At 41.2% G+C, this 24,620-nt stretch overlaps 1 pseudogene; it reads left to right on the top strand.

The window, feature by feature from the left end:
- The first annotated feature begins 15,620 nt into the window (after positions 1-15,620).
- Positions 15,621-23,879, top strand: LOC140529036 (intelectin-1-like; annotated as a pseudogene).
- Positions 23,880-24,620: the final 741 nt, after the last annotated feature.

The raw sequence follows: 24,620 nt of genomic DNA, 5'->3' as shown, positions 1-24,620 counted from the left end.
GGGCATTTAATTCTTTACTCAAGGTCTCAATATCATAAGAATTCACAATACCCCTTCCAGTCCCCATATCCCCCAAAACAATATCTAAAAGATATGTCTCAATACAAGAGTAGACAATTTGAGCTCCTCTCCGATGAGTTCACAATTCTTTTGCCCAGGTCCTACAGGAAGAATTATATCTAAATGTATTACCCTGAGAGGCATTCAAGAGCAAAGGTCCACTTCTTTATGACTGGAGCCACTAGGACAAGAACGGGCTCCTGCTATGACCTGAATAAAGCAAGAGGTGCCATAGAGGAATTGCTTGCATGATTAGGGTGAGTACTAGTTTTGCAGGAAACTTGGGGAAAGAACTGCCTTTGTTATCTTTATGCATTATTTATTCATTATATATTATTTTCATTATCTTTCCCTCCATCTGTGACTCAATTTAACAAAGGTAAGAGCTTTGCAACAGGAGGGGGATGGAAGGTTCCAGTATTATTAACTTCATTGGAGTTAAGTTTGGTTTTATGATAATATAATAGCCATCTGATGTTAGTTCATTCAGTTACACAATGTTGGGAAACTTTTAGACCCCAAGCTTTGGAAATGGCCTTATTCAGAGTAATATTATGTAACTTGGGGGCAAATAGAAAACAAGAAAGTGATCCTGTGCAATTGACCTCAAGAAACAGTTCTAAAAGAATCAGGTGCAGTCTAAGTGCACAGAACCTTCCCAAGAGTGATATTATGATCAGTATAATTGGAGGCAAATATGAATTTACATATTTAATTCTTGGAATTTAAGCTTTCAAGGAAAAGGATCAATAGTATAATTATTCCCACACTGAGTTCCATATTTATAAGTTTAAAAGACCAATATAAAATCCTAATTTTTGCAATAACCAAAAGTATTATTGTTATGTCAGTTTTCATTCACATCCAAGACTTCATGGACCCCCATTCAGGGTTTTCTTTGCAAAGATCCTGAAGTAGTTTGCCATCTCCTTCTCCAGCTCTTTTTGAAGAAGAGGAAACTAAGGCAAATAGGCTAAGTGACTTTCCTAGGGCTACAAACCTAGTAAATGTCTGAGGCCAGATTGGAACTCAGGAAGATGAGTCCTCTGGATTCCAGGACCAGCACTCTATCTACTACCTCACCTGTACCTAACACCAACGAGACTGTAAACCACTAAAATTAGTATATCTTCCAGACCTTGTTTGAATCCTTTAAACAACCTTTTAGCCATTATTTTCAATACAGGATTTTAGACACCATCCAAGTATAAATCCTGCCACTGTTAAACAATTACAAATGTTTCTACAGAAAAAGCTGTGGAAGGATGGGTGACTCTGTGTCTGAATCCCTTAGGTTCAGTTCCTCAAGGTAACAGAGGGGTCCCTTCCTTTTGCCTTTCCTCAGTGTTCAGGGCACTTCTATTAGGGTCCCCGTTGTGGCTTGTCATATGCCACATGTATCCAGGTGGGCTTCTCTGACACTGGAAGGGCAGTGTTGATTATTAAAAACATTTCATGTGGTCCTTTACACCAAAGGCCTAGGTTATTCTTCTGAATATCTTAATATGGAATCAATCTCCTGGAACCAAAGAGTAATTCCATGATTTCCAAAGACATGTTTTCATATTTTTCATAGCTCCCCATTTCTTTTATGGAGCTTATGAGTTCCTGAACAAACTTTTCTTTTAGTGATAACTTTTTCTCCTTATCTGGAATCATAGGAGAGGGAATCATTAAAGGAAATGGAATCATTAAGAGCATCCTTTATATAAACAATTCAAATGAAGCATAATTTGACCTTCTATTTGGTGCATTTCTCACCTTTATTAATGCTAAAGTTAAGGCTTTTTCTCAGGTAAAGGAAGCACATTGACTAATTTTCCCTGAAGTTTCTTTTAAGGTTGCATTCCTTCTTCCCACCTTTCTAGAAGGTTGCTGGTGGTAATGAGTATGATTATGAATCTGAACTCTAAGAGCACTGCCCAACTGCTCAACTCTTGTTGCAGTGCAATGTGTCCCTTCAACTGATGATAAGTGATCCAGTGTTCCAAAAGTGGATACTATGTGATTCACAAAATCCTTTACTACTATGCATGCATCTGTCCTAGCAGATGGAAAGACTTCTGGCCATCCTGACATCAGACAAACAAAAACTAAATAATATTGCTTGTTTTCTGCTTTTGACAATTTCACATGATCCATCTGCCACTATGTTACCAGGAGTAAAGTTTGAGGTGTATTTCTGATGCTTACCTTTAGTGACCATCCATCATACTATTTGGATATTGTACAACTTGGTCGAAGAGTGTGAATCATTTGGTGCTTATCAACTATATGATACTTTCCCTCCATTTGTAGTATGCGATTTATATTTTGTTTCATTGCTAAGCAACCAGTAGCCCATCAATTCTGGCAGGAACAATTGGTCTTTGGCATCTCTCCATAAGACTAGTTGATCTTGAAGTCCATTGCCCACCTTTTGTTCCTATAACTCTAACTCCACCCATGAAACCAAAGGATAAAATATGGAAAGGGAATCCAACAAAAACTGTGCCAATTCATGACTTGGACGTCTATGTTCCTTTTCATAAAGAGATTCTGTCATCAGCTTTGCTGCCTCTCAATCCTAGAGCTTCGTAAAGATATTTGATCAGTCACACATGAACTTTATAATACATTAGAGAGATTTTAGCAGGAATCGTACATTTTCTAATGGGGCAGCTATTACTTTTCCATATACTACTGGAGTTCCGGAGAAGGTAAGGGATCCCCAATTTTTTGACCCCTGGCATGACAGATCCTAATAGCAGCCATTATAGTGACAGGATTAGGAAAAACTGCACTCAGGGGAATTACAAAGCTGTTACTGGCATGTCAATCCTCTATAAAGTGATAAATACTCCTCCTATCCTCATCAAATTTTCCTTATCTTTTTCCCTGGTAAGATAGAAGTGTTACATGGGGAATGTTTCATTTTAGTTATCCCCTGTTTAAGTAGCTCTTGAATTACTGTCCTTATTTCCTCAATTTGGGTACTGTTTAACATTTGGCCAATAGCCAATATTCTTAGTTTTGTAACTGTGGCATCCACTGCCAATTTTCCCATAAAGTTGCAGGAAGTGTTTATCCATTCCCTTCAGTGCTTGCCACCTGTCCTGCTGGTAATTCTGCATGAGTGCCTCTTTTGGTAAAGAATATAGTTCCTCTTAGCTTACATACCTGTCACATCTTTAAAAATTTTCTAGTCTTCCTAGTGACAATAGGAATACACGATTTTCAGATCACAGTTCCCTCTGAACAGTCACATCCTGTGTTACAAAATGGGTTTGAACTTGAACAGATATACCTGTAACCTCTTTGCTTTAATTCCCCCAGGTATGAATAAGTAAGGACTGAGAAATGGAAAGTAGGTTGCTCCAGTATCTATCAAGAAGGGAAGAGAAAATCTCTTTAGGGAAGCAAAAGAAAAAGTTCAATTTTTCTGGTTCTAAGACTTGGGCATCCCATCAATCAAAACCAATTGGACCCAGGAATTACAACTCCCCACCCTGATTCGCTAAAAATCTTCATATAGTTTCTTTTCCAGTGTCCTGGCTTTAAAAATTTTTTTTTTTAATAAAATTGATGTGATTCACTCTTTCACTTATTTTCTTTTTTTTTATTTTTTTATTTAACTTTTAACATTTATTTTCACAAAATTTTGGGTTACAAATTTTCTCCCCTTTTATCCCCTCCCCCCCCAAACCCAAGCATTCTAATTGCCCCTGTGACCAATCTGCTCTCTCCTCTATCCTCCCTCCCTGCCCTTGTCTCCATCTTCTCTTTTGTCCTGTAGGGCCAGATAGCTTTCTTGACCCCTTAACCTGTATTTCTTATTTCCCAGTGGTAAGAACATTACATTTGTTCCTAACACTTTGAGTTCCAACTTCTTTAGCTCCCTCCCTCTCCACCCCTTCCCCTTGGAAGACAAGCAATTCAATATATGCCAAATCTGTGTAGTTTTGCAAATGATTTCCATACTAGTTGTGTTGTATAGGACTAATTATATTTCCCTCCATCCTATCCTGTCCCCCATTAATTCTATTCTCTTATGATCCTTTCCCTCCCCATGAGTGTCGACCTCGGATTGCATTCTCCTCCCCATGCCCTCCCCTCCATCCTCCCCCCCACCCTGCTTGTGTCCCTGTCCCCCACTCTCCTGTATTATGAGATAGGTTTTCCTATCAAAATGAGTGTGCATTTTATTCTTTCCTTTAGTGGAATGTGATGAGAGTAGACCTCATGTTTTTCTCTTGCCTCCCCTCTTTATCCAAACACTAATAAGTCTTTTGCTTGCCTCTTTTATGAGAGATAATTTGCCCCATTCAACTTCTCCCTTTCTCCTCCCAATATTTCTCTCTCACTGCTTGATTTCATTTTTTTTAAGATATGATCCCATCCTCTTCAATTCACTCTGTGTACTCTGTCTCTATGTATGTGTGCGTGTGTGCATGTGTGTGTGTGTGTACTCTCACCCAGTACCCAGATACTGAAATGTTTCAAGAGTTACAAATATTGTCTTTCCATGTAGGAATGTAAACAGTTCAACTTTAGTAAGTCCCTTATGACTTCTCTTTGCTGTTCACCTTTTCATGGTTCTCTTCATTCTTGTGTTAGAAAGTCAAATTTTCTTTTCAGCTCTGGTCTTTTCATCAAGAAAATTTGAAAATCTTCTATTTCATTGAAAGACCATTTTTTCTCCTGAAGTATTATACTCAGTTTTGCTGGGTAGGTGATTCTTGGTTTTAGTCCTAGTTCCTTTGACTTCTGGAATATCCTATTCCATGCCCTTCGATCCCTTAATGTAGAGGGTGCTAGATCTTGTATTTTCCTGATTGTATTTCCACAATACTTGAATTGTTTCTTTCTAGCTGCTTGCAATATTTTCTCTTTCACCTGGGAATTCTGGAACTTGGCCACAATGTTCCTAGGAGTTTCTCTTTTTGGATCTCTTTCATGCGGTGTTCTGCAGATTCTTTGAATATTTATTTTGCCCTCTGGTTCTAGAATCTCAGGGCAGTTTTCCTTGATAATTTCACGGAAGATGATGTCTAGGCTCTTCTTTTGATCATGGTTTTCAGGTAGTCCCAGAATTTTTACATTGTCTCTCCTGATTCTATTTTCCAGGTCAGTTGTTTTTCCAATAAGATATTTCACATTATCTTCCATTTTTCGAATCTTCTCGCTATGTTCTGTGATATCTGTCTTTCTCATAAAGTCCCTAGCATCCATCTGTACCATTCCAGTTTTGAAAGATCTATTTTCTTCAGTGAGCTTTTGAATCTCCTTTTCCATTTGTCTAATTCTGCTTTTGAAAGCATTCTTCTCCTCATTGGCCTTTTGAACCTCTTTTGCCAATTGAGTTAGGCTAGTTTTCAAGGTGTTAATTTCTTCAACATTTTTTTGGTTCTCCTTTAGCAGGGAGCTGTTCTGCTTTTCATGCTTCTCTTTCATCCCTCTCATTTCTCTTCCCAGTTTTTCCTCCACCTCTCTAACTTGATTTTCAAAATTCTTTTTGAGCTCTTCCATGGCCTGAGCCCATTGGGTGGGCTGGGACACAGAATCCTTGATTTCTGTGTCTTTGCCTGATGGTAAGCATTGTTCTTCTCCGTCAGAAAGGAAGGGAGGAAGTGTCTTTTCTCCGAGAAAGTACCCTTCAATAGTTTTATTTCTTTTCCCTTTTCTGGGCATTCTCCCCAGCCAGTGGCTTGACCTCTGAATATTCTCCTCACACCCACCTCGCCTCCTGGTCCTCCCAGCCAGCGGTTTGGGGACTGAGATTCAAAAGCTGCTTCCCGCCTTAGGGCTTTTGGCGGGGGCAGGGCTGCTATTCAGTGTTAGATTAAGTTCAGGTGCTGAGGTGGAGGCAGGGCCGCCCCTCAGGCTCAGTTCCCTCAGGGGGTTTATGCACAGACCTTCCACAATGGATCCAGGCTCCCATCCGCTTGGGGAGCCCCTGTCTGCAGCCGCCTCCCAGCTTCCACCTCCCGGGGGGGGGGGGGCCCAAGCCATGGGGGCACCCCACTCCCCTCTCGACCTGCCAAAGAGACTCTCCCACCGACCCCGGCCACCTGCGGGTGGAGGGGCCTGTGCCGCCACTGGAGATTCCGTCCCTAAAGCCTGCTCGGATCTGTACCTCTCGGAGCCGCAGCCGCCGCAGGTCTGGGCTGGGCTCTGCGTCTGCAGCGCGACGGACCTTTTGCGAGAGGTTTGCAGGTCCCTCTGTGGGTGGAGGGACCTGCGTGGCCGCAGGATATCTCGTCCCCGTAGCCTGCTCGGATCTTTTCCTCACAGTGTCGTGGCCGCCGCAGGGCTGCACTCAGCTCCCTGTCCTGGAGCCTAGTCCACAACGCAAAGGACCCCCCGCGAGAGGTTTGCAGGTCTCTCTGGAACAGAAATCTCCCTCGCTCCAATATTCCGTGGCCTCTGGGTGCAGAATTCACCGTGGGTTGGTCCCCTCTAGCCGTTCTGTGCGTTGTGGGTTCGGAGCTATGTGTATGTGCGTCTTTCTACTCCGCCATCTTGGCTCCGCCCCTTTCACTTATTTTCTTGACCCTCCTTTTTCTTTCTGTTCTGTTTCCCTTCCCTCTTATTCCAGTGCAAACCTCATTCTCACCCCTCATTTTTTATATCAAGTCGTCAAAGTCAACTTATACCTGCACTCTCTGTTATGTATAACCCTTCTAATTGACCTAACAAAGATATAATTATGAAGAGATACAAGTATCTTGTGTAAAGATGTAAACAGTTAGTGAATCACTTGTTTCTTCTTGGTTGTAGTTAACCATTTTATGCTTCTCTTGAGTCTTTTATTTGAAAAATCAAATTTTGTGTTTAGCTCTGGTCTTTTATCAGAAATGTTTGAAAGTATCTTATTTCATTAATGTTTTTTCCCCTGAAAGATAATGCTTAGCTTTCTGGGTAGTTTTTTCTCAGTTGTAATCTATGCTCCTTTGCCTTCCAGAATGCCATATTCCAAGCCTTCTGATCCTTTAATGTATAAGCTGCTAATTCTTGTATAATCCTGAGTATATCCCCCTGATATCTGAATTGTTTCTTCTTGGATGTTTGGAATATTTTCTCCTTGACTTGAGAGTTCTAGAATTTTGGTATAATATTCCTGGGAGATTTCATTTTGGGATCTCTTTTAGGAGGTGATTTCTGGATCCATTCAATGAGTATTTTACCTCCTGTTCTAGGATATCAGGGCAGTGTCCCTTCATAATTTCTTGAAAGATGTTTTGTAGGCTGTTATTTTGATCATGCTTTCAAATAAGTCAAAAATTCTTAAACTGTCTCTCTTGGATCTATTTTCTTCAGTATTTTTTTCATGTGTGTTTGTCAGCTTTACCAACCATGTTCTCACGATTTTCTTTCATCACCCTCATTTTTCTTCCTGATTTTTGCTCTGCTTCTCTTACTTGATTTTCAAAATCATTTTGAACTCCTCCATGGCCTAAGACCAACTCATATTTTTGTTGGAGTCTCCGAATATAGGAGTTTTGACTCTTTTGTCTTCTTTTGAGTGTTTGCTTTGATCTTCCTTGTCACCGTAATAACTTTCTGTACTCAGTCTTTTTTCCTTTTCTTTTCTCATATTCCTGTCTGTTCCCTGATTTTTGAATCTTTGTTAAAGTAAAACTCTTCTTCCATGACATGGTGCATTTTCCAAGCTTCAGGGGTTTTGTGCAGCTATTTTCAGAGATGATTCTAAGGATTTGTCTCTTTTTTGGTTCTTTCAAAGTAGTGTGATCTACAAAGAGGTGGTAGTGCTCTCCTGGTCTGTGTTCTCATCTGTAAGTGACCACAAGCTCCCTTTTCTCCTCTGGACCTCTGTGGAGGGCCCCCCATTCCACTATGGCTGCAAACTCTGCTTTTTTAGCATTTCTCCTCACCCTGGGATTGCCACACAGGACTGTGATCTGTATCCACGTATGGGCAAAGCAAGGGTTCTTACCCAGTGCAAGTAAAAAGATTCCTATAATCTTCTTCTGACCCCTTTACCACTCCACCAGCAGCTACTGCCACTGCCATTGTCACTACCACTGCTGATTCAGTGAATCCCAGGACCCGCTCCTGGACTGCTGTGGTCTGGGCTCCTAGTGCAACCTGCATTGGACTGCACTCCATTTTCACAAATGTGTGTGACAAACCTTTCCTGCTAAATTTCTAAGTTGCCTTTGGTGTCTGTGGGCTAAGAGTTCTGGCAATCAGCATGGCTGCTCGTGATTCAGTGACCTTGAGACCTGTTTCAGCTTGCTGGGGTTGTGCTGGCATGGCCTGTACTGGACTGTACTCTACCTTAAAAGAGCTGAAAACTTACAGGTCCCTAGAAGGATCTCTGAAAACAGCTGCACAATATCCCTAAAGTTTGAGACAGGACACCCTCGACTATAGAAGCAGAGTCCTACTTTAACAAAGATTCTAAAGTCGAGGAATAGGTTGGGAATGTGACCAAACAATGGAAAAAAACCACTCTGATTATAGAAAGTTATTATGGTGAGAAGGAAGATCAAAGCACATACTCAGAAGAAGGCAATAGTGTCAAAGCTTCAGAATACAAAGCCTCCAACAATAATACAAACTGCTCTAGTAAATCCAAGACAGATCATTTAAAACTTCTTGGATTTCCTGAAAGCCCTGATAAAAAAAAGACCTAGGCATCATCTGTCAACTGATATTGTAGATATTCTAGAATGAGAAGGTAAAATAGAAATTGAAAGAAATCTAAGAAAAGTGGTTCTACCAGAGGCAGGTTTTGAAGACAAAGAAGGCCCTGTGGATATCAGTCACATTCAGAGGAGTCTAGCACTCTGCCCTCAGTATAATCCAGTAAATCTGCTAAGACATTTGGACCCCATCTAGTTTTGTTAACATGAATTGGCAAAACATGGAATTTGCACTCTAAAATCAGGATAGTTGGTATTAAGGTATGGTTAGCAGCACTTTCAACATGTAAAATCCAAATATCCCTTGTTTTGATATTTGGCTGGGTTGTCTTTTTTTTTTTTCAATTTTTAAAAAAATTATTTTTAAATTTATTTATTTAACGTTTAACATTCATTTTCACAAAATTTTGGGTTCCAAATTTTCTCCTCTTTTGTCCCCTCCCCCCACCCCAAAACACTGAGCATTCTAATTGCCCCTATCACCAATCTGCTCCCTCTTCTATCATCCCTCTCTGCCTTTGTCTCCATCTTCTCTTTTGTCCTGTAGGGCCAAATAACTTTCTATACCCCTTTACCTGTATTTCTTATTTCCTAGTGGCAAGAACAGTACTCGACAATTGTTCCTAAATCTTTGAGTTCCAAGTTCTTTTTCACACTCCCTCCCCACCCCTTCCCTTTGGAAGGCAAGCAATTCAATATAAGCCAAGTCTGTGTAGTTTTGCAAATGACTTCCATAATAGTCGTGTTGTATAAGACTAACTATATTTCCCTCCATCCTATCCTGTCCCCCATTACTTCTATTCTCACTTTTGATCTTGTCCCTCCCCATGAGTGTACACCTCAAATTGCTCTCTCTTCTCCATGCCCTCCCTTCCATCATTCCCCCCATCCTGCTTATCCCCTTATCCCCCACTTTCCTGTATTGTAAGATAGGTTTTCATACCAAAATGAGTGTGCATTTTATTCCTTCCTTTAGTGGAAGGTGATGAGAGTAAACTTCATGTTTTTATCTCACTTCCCCTCTTTATCCCTCCACTAATAAGTCTTTTGCTTGCCTCTTTTATGAGAAATAATTTACCCCATTCCATTTCTCCCTTTCTCCTCCCAATATATTTCTCTCTCACTGCTTGATTTCATTTTTGTAACATATGATCCCATCCTCTTCAATTCACGCTGTGCACTCTGTCTCTATGTGTGTGTCCATGTGCGTGTGCATGTGTGTGTGTGTAATCCTACCCAGTACCCATATACTGAATAGTTCCAAGAGTTACAAATATTGTCTTTCCATGTAGGAATGTAAACAGTTCAACTTTAGTAAGTTCTTTATGACTTCTCTTTGCTGTTTACCTTTTCATGCTTCTCTTCATTCTTGTGTTTGAAAGTCAAATTTTCTTTTCAACTCTGGTCTTTTCATCAAGAATGCTTGAAAGTCCTCCATTTCATTGAAATACCAATTTTTCCCCTGAAGTATTATACTCAGTTTTGCTGGGTAGGTGATTCTTGGTTTTAGTCCTAGTTCCTTTGACGTCTGGAATATCCTATTCCACACCCTTCCATCCCTTAACGTAGAAGCTCCTAGATCTTGTGTTATCCTGATTGTATTTCCACAATACTTGAATTGTTTCTTTCTAGCTGCTTGAAATATTGTCTCCTTGACCTGGGAACTCTGGAATTTGGCCACAATGTTCCTAGGAGTTTCTCTTTTTGGATCTCTTTCAGGTGGTGATCTGTGGATTCGTTGAATACTTATTTTGCCCTCTGGTTCTAGAATCTCAGGGCAGTTTTCCTTGATAATTTCATGAAAGATGGTGTCTAGGCTCTTTTTTTGATCATGGCTTTCAGGTAGGCCCATCATTTTTAAATTGTCCCTCCTGGATCTATTTTCCAGGTCAGTTGTTTTTCCAATGAGATATTTCACATTATCTTCCATTTTTTCATTCTTTTGGTTTTGTTTTGTGATTTCTTGGCGTCTTATAAAGTCATTGGCCTCCATCTGTTCCATTCTAATTTTGAAAGGACTATTTTCTTCAGTGAGCTTTTGAACCTCTTTTTTCATTTGGCTAATACTGCTTTTCAAAGCATTCTTCTCCTCATTGGCTTTTTGAACCTCTTTTCCCAATTGAGTTAGCTTATTTTTCAAGGTGTTATTTTTTTCAGCATTTTTTGGGGTCTCCTTTAGCAGGGTGTTTACTTGTTTTTCATGCTTTACTTGCATGTCTCTTATTTCTCTTCCCAGCTTTTCCTCCACCTCTCTAACTTTATTTTCAAAATCCTTTTTGAGCTCTTCCATGGCCTGAGCCTATTGTCTGGGCTGGGATACAGAAGCCTTGACTTCTGTGTCTTTCCCTGATGGTAACCATTGTTCTTCCTCATCTGAAAGGAAGGGAGGAAATACCTGTTCACCAAGAAAGTAACCTTCTATAGTCTTATTTTTTTTCCCTTTTCTGGGCATTTTCCCAGTCAGTGACTTGACTTCTGAATATTCTCTTCACACCCACTTCACCTCCAGATCTGCCCAGCCAGTGCTTGGGGTCTGAGATTCAAATGCTGCTTACCAGCCTCAGGGCTTTGGGCGGGGGTGGGGCTGCTATTCAGTGTGACATTAAGTTCAGGTGCTCAGGTGGGGGCAGGGCTGCCTCACAGGCTCAGTTCCCTCAGGGGGTTTATGCAGAGACCTTCAACAATGGATCCTGGCTTCTGCCTGCTTGGGGAGCCCTGGTCTGCTGCCACCTCTGCTGCTGCCTCCAAAGGGTGTCTGAGTTATGGGGGTACCCCACTACCCTCTCGGAAAGCCGAGAAGAACCTCTCAGTAACCTTTGAGATCCATGAGTGGAGGGACCCGCGCGGCTGCTGGAGATTCTGTCCCTGAAGCCGCTCGGATCCGCTACCCTCAGTGGCGTGCAGCCAAGGCAGGGCTGGGCTCAGCTTCAGGTCCACACTGCAAAGGACCTTTTGTGAGAGGTTTTCAGGCTCTCTGGAACAGAAATCTCCTCCACTCCCTTGTTCTGTGGCTTCTGCTCCAGAATTTGTTGGGAGTTCTTTTTCACAGATATTTGATGGGCTGTGGGTTTGGAGCTAGTGTATGTGTGTCTTTCTACTCTGCCATCTTGGCTCCAACCCCCCTGGGTTGTCTTTCTGTAGTAATTTAGGAATGCCAGGAAGTTTGAGACCTAGATTCCAGAGAGCTACAGTTGATCAATTGAGAGTTAAATTCTAACTTTTCAAGTTTCTGATTGGCCATTTGCTCATGTGTTATGCAAGACAAGGTCAAGCTACTCTGGCTAGTAATATTTTTAAAGTATTCTAGTTAGTCAAATTCTATTGATTGGTACAATTCAAATAATCTTAGCAGAATACTGCATGTCCCACACTACATTATGATGCTAATTTTGTTGTGTGTGTAAAATCTGTTGGTAGGGTATTTGATTCTTTACTCAAGATCTCAATGTCATAAAAATTACAATGCCCATTTCAGTCCCAATATCCCCCACAATAGAATCTAAAAGATCTGTCTCAGTACAAGAGTAGATCATTTGAGCTCCTCCCTGATGAGTTCCACAACTCTGTTGCCCAGGTCCTACAGGAAGAATTACATCTAGATATACTAACTTGAGAGGCATTAAAGAGAAAATGTACACTTATTTGTGGCTGGAGCCACTAGAATGAGGATATTCTCCTGCCATGACTTGAATAAAGTAACAGGTGCCACAAAGAAATGGTTTGAATTATCAGGGTGGGTGGTTTTATTCCAGGAAACTTGCTAAAACACCTCCCAACCTCTATCATGAAGTCTGTCTTTATTATCTTTACAACCATCTGTGGTTGAATTTACCATAACAAAGGTAAACGTTATTGAACAGGAAGGGGTCTGAAAGTTCCAGTATTATTCACCTCAGTGGAGTTAAATTTAGCTCTATAATAATAGAATGGCCATCTCCACTGGGTTCATTCAGTTACATAATGTTGACAAACCTTTAAACCCCAAGCATTGGAATTAACATTATTCAGAATAATATTATCTGGCCTGTGAGCTAATAGAAAACAAGAATTTGCATTGGTTCCCCAGAAATCATTCTAAAGGGATCTGGTGCACTTCAAGTCCACAGAATCTTCCCAAGGGTAACATTATGATCAGTATAATTGGGGGCAAATTTGAATTTTTTATTCTATTCTAGGGACTTAAAGCTTTCAAGGAAAAATGTCAATAGCATAATTATTCCCACACAGAGTTCTATATTCATTAGTTTAAAAGACCAACATTAAATCCCAGTTCTCTATAGTATCTAAAACTATTGTTGTTCATTCAATTTGTGGTCACATCCAATGCTTCATGACCCCTTACCCCCCATTTGGGGTTTTCGTGGCAAAGATACTGAAATGGTTTGCCATTTCCTTCTCCAGCTCATTTTACAGATGAGGAAACTAAGACAAACTAAAGTTAAACTTAACTCAGGTTAAGTGACTTGCCTATGGCTACACAGCTAGCAAATTTCTGAGGGCAGATTCCAACTCAGAAAGATGAGTCTTCTGGAATCCAGGACCAGCACTCTGTCCACCACACCACCTACCCCCAAACTAAAACTAAACTTAACTCTAATGAGACTATAAACCACTAAAATTAATATATCTTCCAGACTTTGTGTATGTGTGTGTGTGTCCTTAGTTGCCCAAGAAGAACATGCCATCAGAGAAATGATGAGATGACTTGCATTTGACTTTGTTTTGAATGAAGGAGGGCTGTGTAGGTCACCTGTCTCACTTCTCCTCCAGAGCCATCTGAATCCAGTGACCAGATATTCTTCAGGATCACTGGAGGTGATCCAGGATGAGGCAATAGGGGTAAAGTGACTTGCCCAAGGTCACACAGCTAGTGAGTGTCAAGTGTCTGAGGTGAGATTTGAACTCAGGTCCTCCTGACTCCTACGCTGGTGCTCCATCCACTACATCACCTAGCTGCCACTCCAGACCTTGTATGAAGCCTTCAAACAACCTTTTAACCTTTATTTTCAATACAGTATTTTAGAGACTATCCAAAGATAAATCCTGTCACTGTTAAACAATCACAAATGTTTTTACAGAGAAAAACATTCAAGGATGAGTGGCTCTGTGTCTGAATCCCTTAGATTCAGTTCCTCAAGGTAGCAGAGGGGTCCCTCCCTGAGATCTTTCCTTTTGCCTTTCTTCAGTGTTCAGGGCACTTCCCTTAGGGTCCCAGTGGTGGCTTGACATGTGCTGCACGTATCCAGGTGGGTTTCTCTGCCACTGGAGGACCAGTGTTGATTATTAAGAGCATTTCATGGGGTCCTTTCCATCAAATAATTTTTTATGGAGCTAGCAATAACAATAAAATTCACTTGAAAGAACAAAAAGTCAAGAATATCAAGGGAATAAATGAAGAAAAAAATGTGAAGGAAGGAAGCCCAGCAGGACCAGATTTCAATCTATATTACTGAGTGATGATCACGAAAACAGTTAGGTACGCAGCATACAGGAGTAAATATTCATAGCAATCTAGTGCTTGATCAACCCAAAGATTCAAGTTGGGGTGAGGGGCAAAACCTTAGTGTTGTCAAAAATTGCTGAGAAAACTGGAAAGTACTTTGGCAAGAACTAGAACAGACCAGTGTCTCACACTACATACCAAAATTATATATGTCTATAATATGTAATATATCAAAATGGATCAATGATTTCTACATAACAGATGATATCATAGTAAATTTTTTACAGCATGGAAAAAATGTGCCTGCTAGATCTATGGGTAAGGGAAATGTTAATGACTAACCAAGAGATAGCATGGATCATGAAAGTAAAATGGATAATTTTGATTATGTGAAATTAAAGAGTTTTGGAACAAAGAAAATCAATGTAGCCACAATTGAAAAGAAAAGAAGATACTTGGGGAACATTTAAAAGTTTCTTTGATAAAGACGTCATTCTACTGCCCCCTGAATTCTAATACGTTTGATCCTATAAAAATCCTTTCAAATTTCTGTATTTACCTACTGCCTCCTCTACCTACCATATGCTACTTAGCATAAAGGAAAACCCTGAGGACAGACTGTTTTTGGCTTCCCCACAATACCATACTAGTTCCCCTAGAGTGGAGCTTTGGGACAGATGCCTGCCAAAGGGGACTAGACATGTGGGACAGAGTCATATCTGGGAAGCCCAGAGCTAACTTTCTTCATTGACAAGTTTCCAAGGGGTGAGGCAGCAGCACACTTAGGGGCAGAGCTGCTAAAAAGGCTTAATTTTCCTACACCCAACAAAGGCTAAACCTCACTCAGAAGAAGGCAAAGCAGAAAACACTTCTCTCTCTGAAGGTGTAAGGAGGGAACTAGCTAAGAAGGGAGGAGGTATCTACACTCAGGTACAGGAAGGACACAGATGGTGAAGGCCTAGGGTTCAGGTCTGGCTTAGCTCCAGGGTAAAAGAGAGTCAGAGGCAGAGGGTCCAGGCAGGGAGATGCTCTAGACACTTACAATAACTTCCAGTTGGTAAATCTTCAGTCTGTGCATTTATTCCTTGGAAATCTGCAAACACCAAAAACCAGAGATTGATGTATTGTTTGTTGATTGTGTAGACTTGTAAAAGTGTTAGAGAAAAAGTGAATAAGGCAGACTAAACGTAAAAGTATGTGTGGCATATGTAATATGAGCATTATATTATGTATTCCAGACATAATTTTCAGTATGTGTATTCATACAGACACATAGAGACACACACACATATTCCCTGAGAGCTGGTTGTTAAACATTTAGCAGTACACTTGTAGTATGGACCAGTATGGGAGGCCAAGGCCCTTCCTTGCTGAGGACTTTGCTAGCCTGGGGTCAGAGCTTAAGGGAGTAGGTTGGGATATGGGAGATAATGGTCTCTGGCCTTTCTTTGCAGTAACAAATATTTGTATTTAGAAAGAAAATGATCTGGCTTTGTGCATGCCTGTTCCTGGTGTTGGTGGCCAAAGAGAGCAGTGCTGGTAAGTCACATTTTCTGCTTGTAAATTTTCCTTTTCACTCCATGGTGTGTTCATTGAAATTATTAGAGAGACAAGCAACTGGAACAGTGTGGAGGGTGATGGTAGGGCTTTCTTATGAGCACAATCCTCATTGCCTATAGTAGATTGGAGAGAGCCCCTTTGTGAGCTCCTGAGTTCAGTAAGAATGTGAGGATGTCGAGGTACCAGCCCCAAAGTATGCAAAATGTTGTATGTGACCTATGTTGTAGGAGAGGAATTTGGTTTTTCTCACTACCTGATACTTATTAAGGCTTCATGGGGCTGGATGCCACTAAGTTAGGTAGAAATGAGGGTGATTCCTGATCTGTTCAAGAAGGACAGATGAAACCAGTACCTTCTGTTATGGAGGTGTGGAGGGAACTTGCACAGTTTGTAACAAGAAACTAAAAGCATTCTCTGCATGTTTTTGAGACTCAGGTCTCCCTCTGACCTTGCATGAGACCTGTATTTCTTCATCTGGATACATCCCTCGAAGCTGCAAGGAAATCAAAGAAAGATGTCCAGAGTCAAATGGTAAGTGAAGACAGGTCAAGATGATTCCTGCTTGAATGGGTCCTCAGTAGAGCAACCTGAAGTCCACCTCAGTAAAATGGTGACAATCAAATGTTTGCCTGAGAGACAAATACCAGATGAGCTTCAGCAGACTGAAGCCAGTGATGCCAGAACCTGCTTGATTCTCATGTTTTTTTTTCCATTTTATTTGCTTCCACAATCTCCCATCCATTTGTCCTCTCCTTTCTTGATTATTCTCATTCTTATTGTTGAGTAATTTGTGTCATCTCAAACTCTTTGTGTTCTTATTTGGTGTTTTCTTGACAAGGACACTAGAGAGATTTGCCATTTTCTCCTCCAACTCATTTTAGAGATGATTAAGTGACTTGCCCAGGTTCACACAGTTAAGCAAGTGTCTGAGACCAGATTTGATCTCAGGAAGAGGAGTCTTCCTCACTTCTGGCATGGGGTTCTATCTGTTGTGTCCCCTAGCTGCCCCTTGGCTGCTCCAGAGCCATCAAATTGGAAAGGGGAAGGTATAGCACTAATGTGATATTCATAGCACCTAAGGCACTGATGAATGTGCTGGCACAATTCTGAATGGAGAAATACAATAAACTCTCCACTTGTAAGACAGACTCGAAACATTTATTCAAACACCAGAAAGCCAAATCCATCATAGTAACAAAGAAATCTATACACAATAACAGTGCAAAGGGTAACACCTTTCCCAAGCTTGCCTTCTCCTGGGCTTCCCACAAACCAGCTCCCTTAAACAAAATGCTTTTTTCTCATTCATAACCAGCAGCCTGCTCACCTGTGTCCTTCCCAGCTCTGAGTGGTCTCTGACTACCTTCCTCTCAGCTCTGTTCCAATTCTGCCACTTCCGGTTTCCCCCTTCCTGCTCCACACCATCCTGTTTCACCCTTTCAGGAAACTCCTTCCAAAAGAGACTCAAGTGACTCACGCTTCCCTGTGACTCAGGCATAGGCCTACTAATGTATTGGAAAGGTCTCCCCATTTAAATTACCATTATAGAGGGGCACCATTTCTTCTCGGCCCTGTGCTCCACCCAGCAGCATCATTCCAGGATAGAGCCTTTCAGATTAGGGTCCTTTGAACAAAGCTAAGAGAGCAGAGGCTTCAGGGTCAGTGAACCAAAATGGAAGAAAAACTGGGGAGTAAGTATACCTCATGCGTCTCTGCCTCTTAGGGCCCGTATTAAAAGCTCTGTGGTGCTGAACTTCACATTTACAAGCTCTCAAGTGCTGGGTCAGGCCTGCAAATCACTAATATTATTCAATTCATTTTTTGTTGACTTTCATAGGAATGGGCAAGAGAGAACATTTGTGACATAGTGGAAAGAATTCTGGACTTAGAACCAATTAATGTAGGTTCAGAGCTTTGTCTTGACATTAATCAGCTGTGTGACTATAATAACTAGCAATTTCTCTGAGCCTTAGGTTCAAAAGCTGTAGAAGGAGAACCACAATATATGCATTCTCCATCTCACTGAGTAGTATGTAGGAAAGTTATTTGCAGACTCTTAAATACTGTACAAATTGGAGTTGTGATGATTCAGAACATAATCTTAAATAAGAGATTTTCAGTTGTAACTCTTATTCCTATGCCCTAGATCAGCCTCAGCTCAGGAACATTCTCCCAGATTCAGGGAAAGAAGAGTTTCTTTAGTTTCTAAAGAATATCCCCAGGCCAAGTCAGGGTGAATCCTAGAAGGTGATTCCTCTGGTTTTCAGGCCTTTTCGTATCTCTAAGATTACTCATGGTGGTCAGTGAGTAGTTCCCTGTGGGTTTTTTGTCTGCAGATGGCCTGTATTTCCTTCAGACTGGGAATGGGAACATCTACCAGACCTTTTGTGACATGAGGTCTGGGGGAGGTGGCTGGACCCTGGTGGCCAGTGTGCATGAGAATCACTTGGCAGGGAAGTGCACCCAGGGGGATAGCTGGTCCAGCCAGCAGGGGAATAGAGCAGACTACCCTGAAGGTGATGGGAATTGGGCCAATTATGCCACCTTTGGATCCGCAGAAGCTGCTACCAGCGATGACTACAAGGTATGCCCAGAGTACCTGATAGACCCTGTCTGTCTGAATGCCAAGTATTTCTGGTCTGAATGTGTACAAATATCCTCCTAATGGTTCCTGATTTCTTACCCCTTGGAGTTTGTGGTTCTTTGATTTTTTTATGGAAAGAGTTTCACCTGATAGGACTAAGGTAATTTTATATGTGGAGGAGAGATTAGATGTGTTTGGTTTGACTCTAGCAGCTAGAAGCAGGAACACTAGGTGATACATGAAAAGGGGTCACTTTGACCTTGATGTCAGAAAAAAATACTTCCTAAAAATGAGAATTTTTCAAAAGTGGAATGGGTTGCTTTGAGCAGTTGTGAGTTCTGTTTCATTGAAGGTCATCAAGCTAGACAATGTCTTGCATTTAATTAATATTACAATAGTGAATCTTCTGTGTACAGGTTAGACAAGAAGATTGTTGAAGTCTCTCCTATCTTTCAAATTCTGTGATTCTGTGTTTTGTAAGCTTTGTCACACGTGTGATCAGTGTGACTCCAAAGTTCACAACCCAATAAGTAAGCGCCTTTAGCTTCAGTCCTAGTCTCAATGTGACTTCCTGGGAGGCGATTGAGAAGACAAAATTGATTATCATTTTTATTGATGCTATTTATAATTATTTGGTTATATCCTCTAACTACCTAACGTCATGGTTCTTTGCCTCTGAATTTAGTATAGAAGTTCAGCTCTTCTGTGATGAATTAATTTTAGACATCCAGCTCTCCTGCTAATCACTATTCTATTCTTGCCTCAAGAAATTCTGCTATCCTTGGGAGATTTTGGTGTACCCAGAAAGTCTGGTATATAATATTTATATCACCAAGCTATCCTTCAAGGATGTCTGGTTTGCTTTCCAAAAAAAGTCTGGTCCACTATCTTTTAAACTTGCAGGTGGACTTAAATGAACACTTCTTAGTCACAGAGGGAAAGGAGAGGGTGGTTGCTAGTCCAACTTATAACCAATCATATTGTCCCCTCATGCCTTAGCTATGTAATCAGTCATGTTACCCTCACCCCCATCATGTCACCTAGTCTTTTCTGTTCTTTATTGTAACCCTATAAAAATGAGTTAAGTTCTCATCTTTGGTCAACTGAGGAAAATCCATTTACCCATTCTACCACTCTATTGGCAGGTAGCCTCCCTATTTTTTTTTTTTTTATGGACAACTCACACAGGGCAAATGCTCACATGGTGGTCAGATGACATAATCCAAGGACACTCTCAAAGTTTCTCTTGAGAACTTTGGAATTGAATGTGTGACATGTGAGACACTGAAACAGTACTACCCAGCATGATGTGTGCTCATCATAAGAGGTGCTGTGCTCTATGAGAAAAACAGAATTGAAATAGGTCACAAGAAAATGTGACATACACAAATTTTTAGAATCCACCCCAGGTATTCAAATGGACTATTTGTGTCTGAGTTATGGTAGAGCATTCTGAGCTCATATTGGTCTGATCAACCACAGTCAGACGTGTTGTAACTTGACTCTAGCATAGTGTGGTTTTTTTGGCCTTCTTTGAGAATGAAGGAGAGCCACCAGCATCCCTATTTGTAATAAAATGTTATCTTGCTCAAAGAGAATATGCCTCAGTCTACCTTTGTGGAAATTGACTCATGACAACACTGGACTAAGTCAACTGTTGTCTTCTAGAACCCAGGTTACTATGACATCCAGGCCAAGGACCTGGCCATCTGGCATGTGCCCAACAAGTCTCCCCTGCAGCAATGGTGGAAGAGATCCCTGCTTAGATATCGTACATCCACTGGGTTCTTCAAGTATCTGGGAGGGAACCTATTTGACCTCTATCAGGTAAATTGGGTTCCCTGTGCCAGATGGGTAAAGGGTATCCCTGGGAACTGGGCTCAACAGGATCTTCAGACACCTGTCCTCATGCTGTTACTTTATGTCTCCTGAAGAAGTATGCAGTGAAATATGGAGCTGGGAAATGCTGGACTGACAACGGCCCAGTTGTGCCTGTCATCTATGACTTTGGGGATGCAGAAGAAACTGCCAAGTATTACTCTCCATTGGGCTAGAGTGAGTGTTTTTTATCTGAGCTCTCCAAAATAATATTACCTGCTAGCCTCATCACTCTGAGTTTTGTACTGCAATGGTGACTTGCCCATAAAAGGAACACCATAGTTTTCCTTCATTCCTCAAATAAGCAAAGGGACTCCACTAAGGCGAAGAACTTCGTTGGAATTTCTGGGGATGTCTTCGACTGGTCTTAGTCCCTTCTATCTGTTTCTGTGGTTGTAATGCATGAGTCCATGCTCCCAGATGGGTTTGCTCTAAATCATTAGTGTTAAGCCACAGCCTGGATTTTAAGGTACACCACTGAGGGAATTCCAGGCCTGCTCCTTTGAAACCAATCTCTGAATTTTTGTCTTCAAAATGATCTTTCAAATTCTCTTGTGTCTTACCAGATGAACTGGTTGGAGGCTTTGTCCAGTTCCAGGTATATAATAATGAAAGAGCAGTCAATGCTCTGTGTGCTGGGGTGCGAGTCACTGGATGGAACACTGAACATGTGAGTCCTGGGACCCATTAGAAGGTTTGGAGAGCAGCAACTGGGGATTCTCTGAACCTAGTGGGGTCAAATGAGAGCCTCACACCAACTCTCCCTCTTCTCAGTCCATTGATGGAGAGTCACAGTGAAACAGACAGAAACACACAAAGAGAGAAATATTGAGGAAAAGGTTTGAGGCAATGTGATTCATGATAGCACCCATAATACAAGCTCACATTTACGTAGTGTTTTAATACTGACAAAGCGCTTTATACATATTGTCGCATTTAACCTTCAGGGCCAGCCTGTGTAGTAGGTGGCATTGTTATTTTACTGAAGAAACTGAGACTGAGAGAGTTGTAGAGACTTGTGCAGAATCATAGAGGTAGGAAGTGTATGTGTGTATGTGTGTGTGTGTGTGTGTGTGTGTGTGTGTGTGTGCGTGTGGGGGGGCCAGGTAGGAGAGAGGAGAGTAAGCATAAACTTCAGAAAGATAGCAGTGAGAGGTAAGTAGGGAAGTAAATCCATGTTCCTGGGACAACTCGTAGCTCTGGACACAGGTTTTGATGCCTTTGATCTCCTCAGGGGAGAGGTTGCTCTCTGTGTTACCTGCTGGGTGGGAGCCCTCCTCTTTGGGGCCTCTCCACTGTCCTGTTTCATGAAATCCCTTCTATACCACTCCTGGACTATGGAAAGACTGTGAAGCACTCAGTGAACCAGCAGCATTCCACTCTTTGTGACAAGCAATTCCCTTCAACCTAGGGTCTATAGAGCTATGCAACCATGTTTTCTGGGCTAATTATCCCCTCTCCAGCTGCAGAGGGTAGTAGAAGATAATTTAGATGAGACAGTCTTTAAATAAAGGATTACCACTCTCTCAAATCGCAAATGGTGCTAAAGAACAAGGCAGACCAGACGAGACAGTTCATTGCCAATCAAAATGAATTGACTTTTCCTCTAATCAACTCTCAGCATTAGAGTTTCTCTCCAATCAGTTCCCAGAAGGAGGGAATATCTTCCCCACCCCCCCATGCCCCATCCTTATAACTGCAGTTGCTTGCCTCATTTAGTGGGCAACATTCATCACTGAAGGTACATAAGCAGATCTACTGCTTATCAGGAGGATTATGAATGTATTTTTAGCATTTAATTGGACCAAGAACTCTGGGACCTTGAAGTTTCCTTTCAGCTCCTATATTTTCTGTTTTCTTGTGGCTTCCCCCTAACCTTTGCATTCTAAGAATGTAAATTCTCTATCCTGGCAAATCTCTTCATCTAATTCCATTTTTCTTAGCCTTTCTCCACACAAGGACTTCTCACTTGTGAATCAGAGTGGTAATAGAATGTCAAAATCTCAAGATGTAGTCTTCAAACATGAAGTTGTGACACCCTATTGCTACCTGTCCTTCAGTTTGGAGATAGAAAAGAGATGCCAGGTCTCCTTCCATGTCTTAGAAGGGCTCTAACACTGGGGCATAAGCTTTGGTCATACTGAATCACAATTGAGAACCATAGCTTCTGATTTGGCAATGTATCTTTTTGGGCATCTGCAAACTACCCATGGCTTCAGGTTTGGGGGCAGTCCAGAAGCAGAGTGAGTATACGTCTGTTATCTTGCGATGGTCAGGCACAGGATGGAACTATTGAACAGACTGATGCTTTTAGGAACCATTTTCCTTTCAAATGCACCAGACTTGAAGATTGCATATTTCTATGCCCAAGTTTTATTTTAAATTTGGCACATCGTGGAAATAAAGCTTCAAAGGAAATTTTTTTAAACCCTTAATCTCAAAATCATTCACACCTTGTGTCCATTTAGTATCAGTTTTTTTCAAAGTCTGTAAATTTGTTGTTCAAACTGATGATTTCATCTGTATGGCAATTTCTTGTATAAAAACAACCTCTGTTGATTCAGATACTTGCCTGTAGTTTTAAATCTGACAGCATTGCCTGGGGATACTGGGAGCATAAACCATCTGACCAGGGTAACACATCAAGTATGTGCCAGAGGCAGGACCTTACCCCTAACCTCAATGCCAGCCCTTTGTCCAATCTGCTGCTGTTGCCTGTGGGCAAGGTACTATGCTGTAGAAAGAAAATTGGTTATTCTTGTTTAAAAAGTGCTTCTAATTTTGGGGAAATAGAAAGAATACAAGAGAGCACATGATAATTTTTAGTTCACTGATTTAGAACGTATGGTGACTTTTGACATTAACCTAGTATAAGGTACTCATTTAAAAATAATTTTCATTTCATTTCATTTCATTTTTATTCTGAACTTAAACACCAAATAGGATATCTAATGCAAGTCATTCTACAGAGAAGCAAATTGAGGCCCAGAAAGGGACAACTGACTTAATTGAGATCACATTGGCATAGAATAGGAATAGAGGCAAGATTCAAACCAATGTTTTATAATTCTAAAATCCAAGGGCTTTCTCCTGTGTGTGGGAGAGTCATTAAAAGGATTACCTGAATGGGTAACTCGTACTAACTGAAAGTATCACCAAGGTCTATGTTGTTGGGAAAGGCTTCCCGTGAGTGGCAGCATTTGAACTAGGTCTTGAAGATAATCGTTATATATAAGCAAGGAGGAGAGTTGTGGGCACTACAACCATGGGGACAGCTAGCATTCTGAGGATTCTGAGGATCATTTTGTAAGTTCCATAACATATAAATGAAACCAAGGGATTCCATGTATTTCCTTCCCCTGGTAGATTCTCTTACTAAATATAGTAATTCCATGGTTCTTTCATAGTTATCTTTCTCCTTTGCAGCACTGCATTGGTGGAGGAGGATTATTCCTAGAAGGGAATCCCATGCAGTCTGGGGATTTCTCTGCCTTTGACTGGAATGGCTATGGAACTCATGTTGGTTATAGCACCAGTCAGCAGATAACAGAGGCTGCTGTGCTCCTGTTCTACAAATGACAAGTGTGCCATTCTAGAACCAGATGTTGGCAGATTCAGAAATGGGTAACCTCCCTTAAGAACTGACATGACATGATTTCTCTGGGCATGGAGTTTAAAGACAATAATAAATCCCATTAAATCATGACACTTGATTCCTGTGACCTTTGTCAATTGTGTTAGCCTGAGTCTTATTTTCCTTATATATACAGTGAGGGAATTGGATTAGATATCCTCAGAGATCCCTTCTAGCTCTAGTCCTATGATCCTATGACTGTGGCTGGATAGTTAAAGCATCTATTAAGGAGTTACTGTATGCCAGATACTGTGCTAAGGACTAGGGATACAAATACAGCTGCAAAACAGCCCTCAATTGTAATGGGAGTAGGGGTGGGGTTAGGTATAATACATAATGAGGAACTGGAAACCAGTGCGGTGGGAGCCTATGATTTTGCTGGGAAGTGATGTGGAGACTTGGTGCTAGGCCAACTGAGATGAAAGCTTCCAGATCAGAGCTCAGAGTGAGTTTAGAGCCAGAGTCCAAGGTTCTGGTTGGGGGAGATGAGGATGGTGCTCAGATTGCAAGCTTGATTTGGGAATGGTAGCCTTTGATGTGTCTTCTGGCTCTCCATCTTTGAGTTCCTTACATTAATGTATCTATTCACTGTCATTCTTTGAGGTAAGGGACTGGATTTCATTTCTGTCTTTGTATCCTCAGAGTTTAGGCCAATAACTTGCACACAGTAGATGTTTAAACAGTATTTATTAGATTTACTTGTATGTTTCTTGTCCTGCTCTTCCCCAATATCATTTCTTCCTTCAAATTTATGTAATTTCGTTATAATACCCTGACCTCACTGTCAATCTTCAGATCATCCTCCCACTTTCT

The sequence above is a fragment of the Notamacropus eugenii genome, chromosome 2 (assembly GCF_028372415.1).
Source record: "Notamacropus eugenii isolate mMacEug1 chromosome 2, mMacEug1.pri_v2, whole genome shotgun sequence".
Lineage (NCBI taxonomy): Eukaryota > Metazoa > Chordata > Mammalia > Diprotodontia > Macropodidae > Notamacropus > Notamacropus eugenii.
Note: the sequence above shows the minus strand (reverse complement) of the source record. Positions and strands in the feature narration are given on the sequence as shown.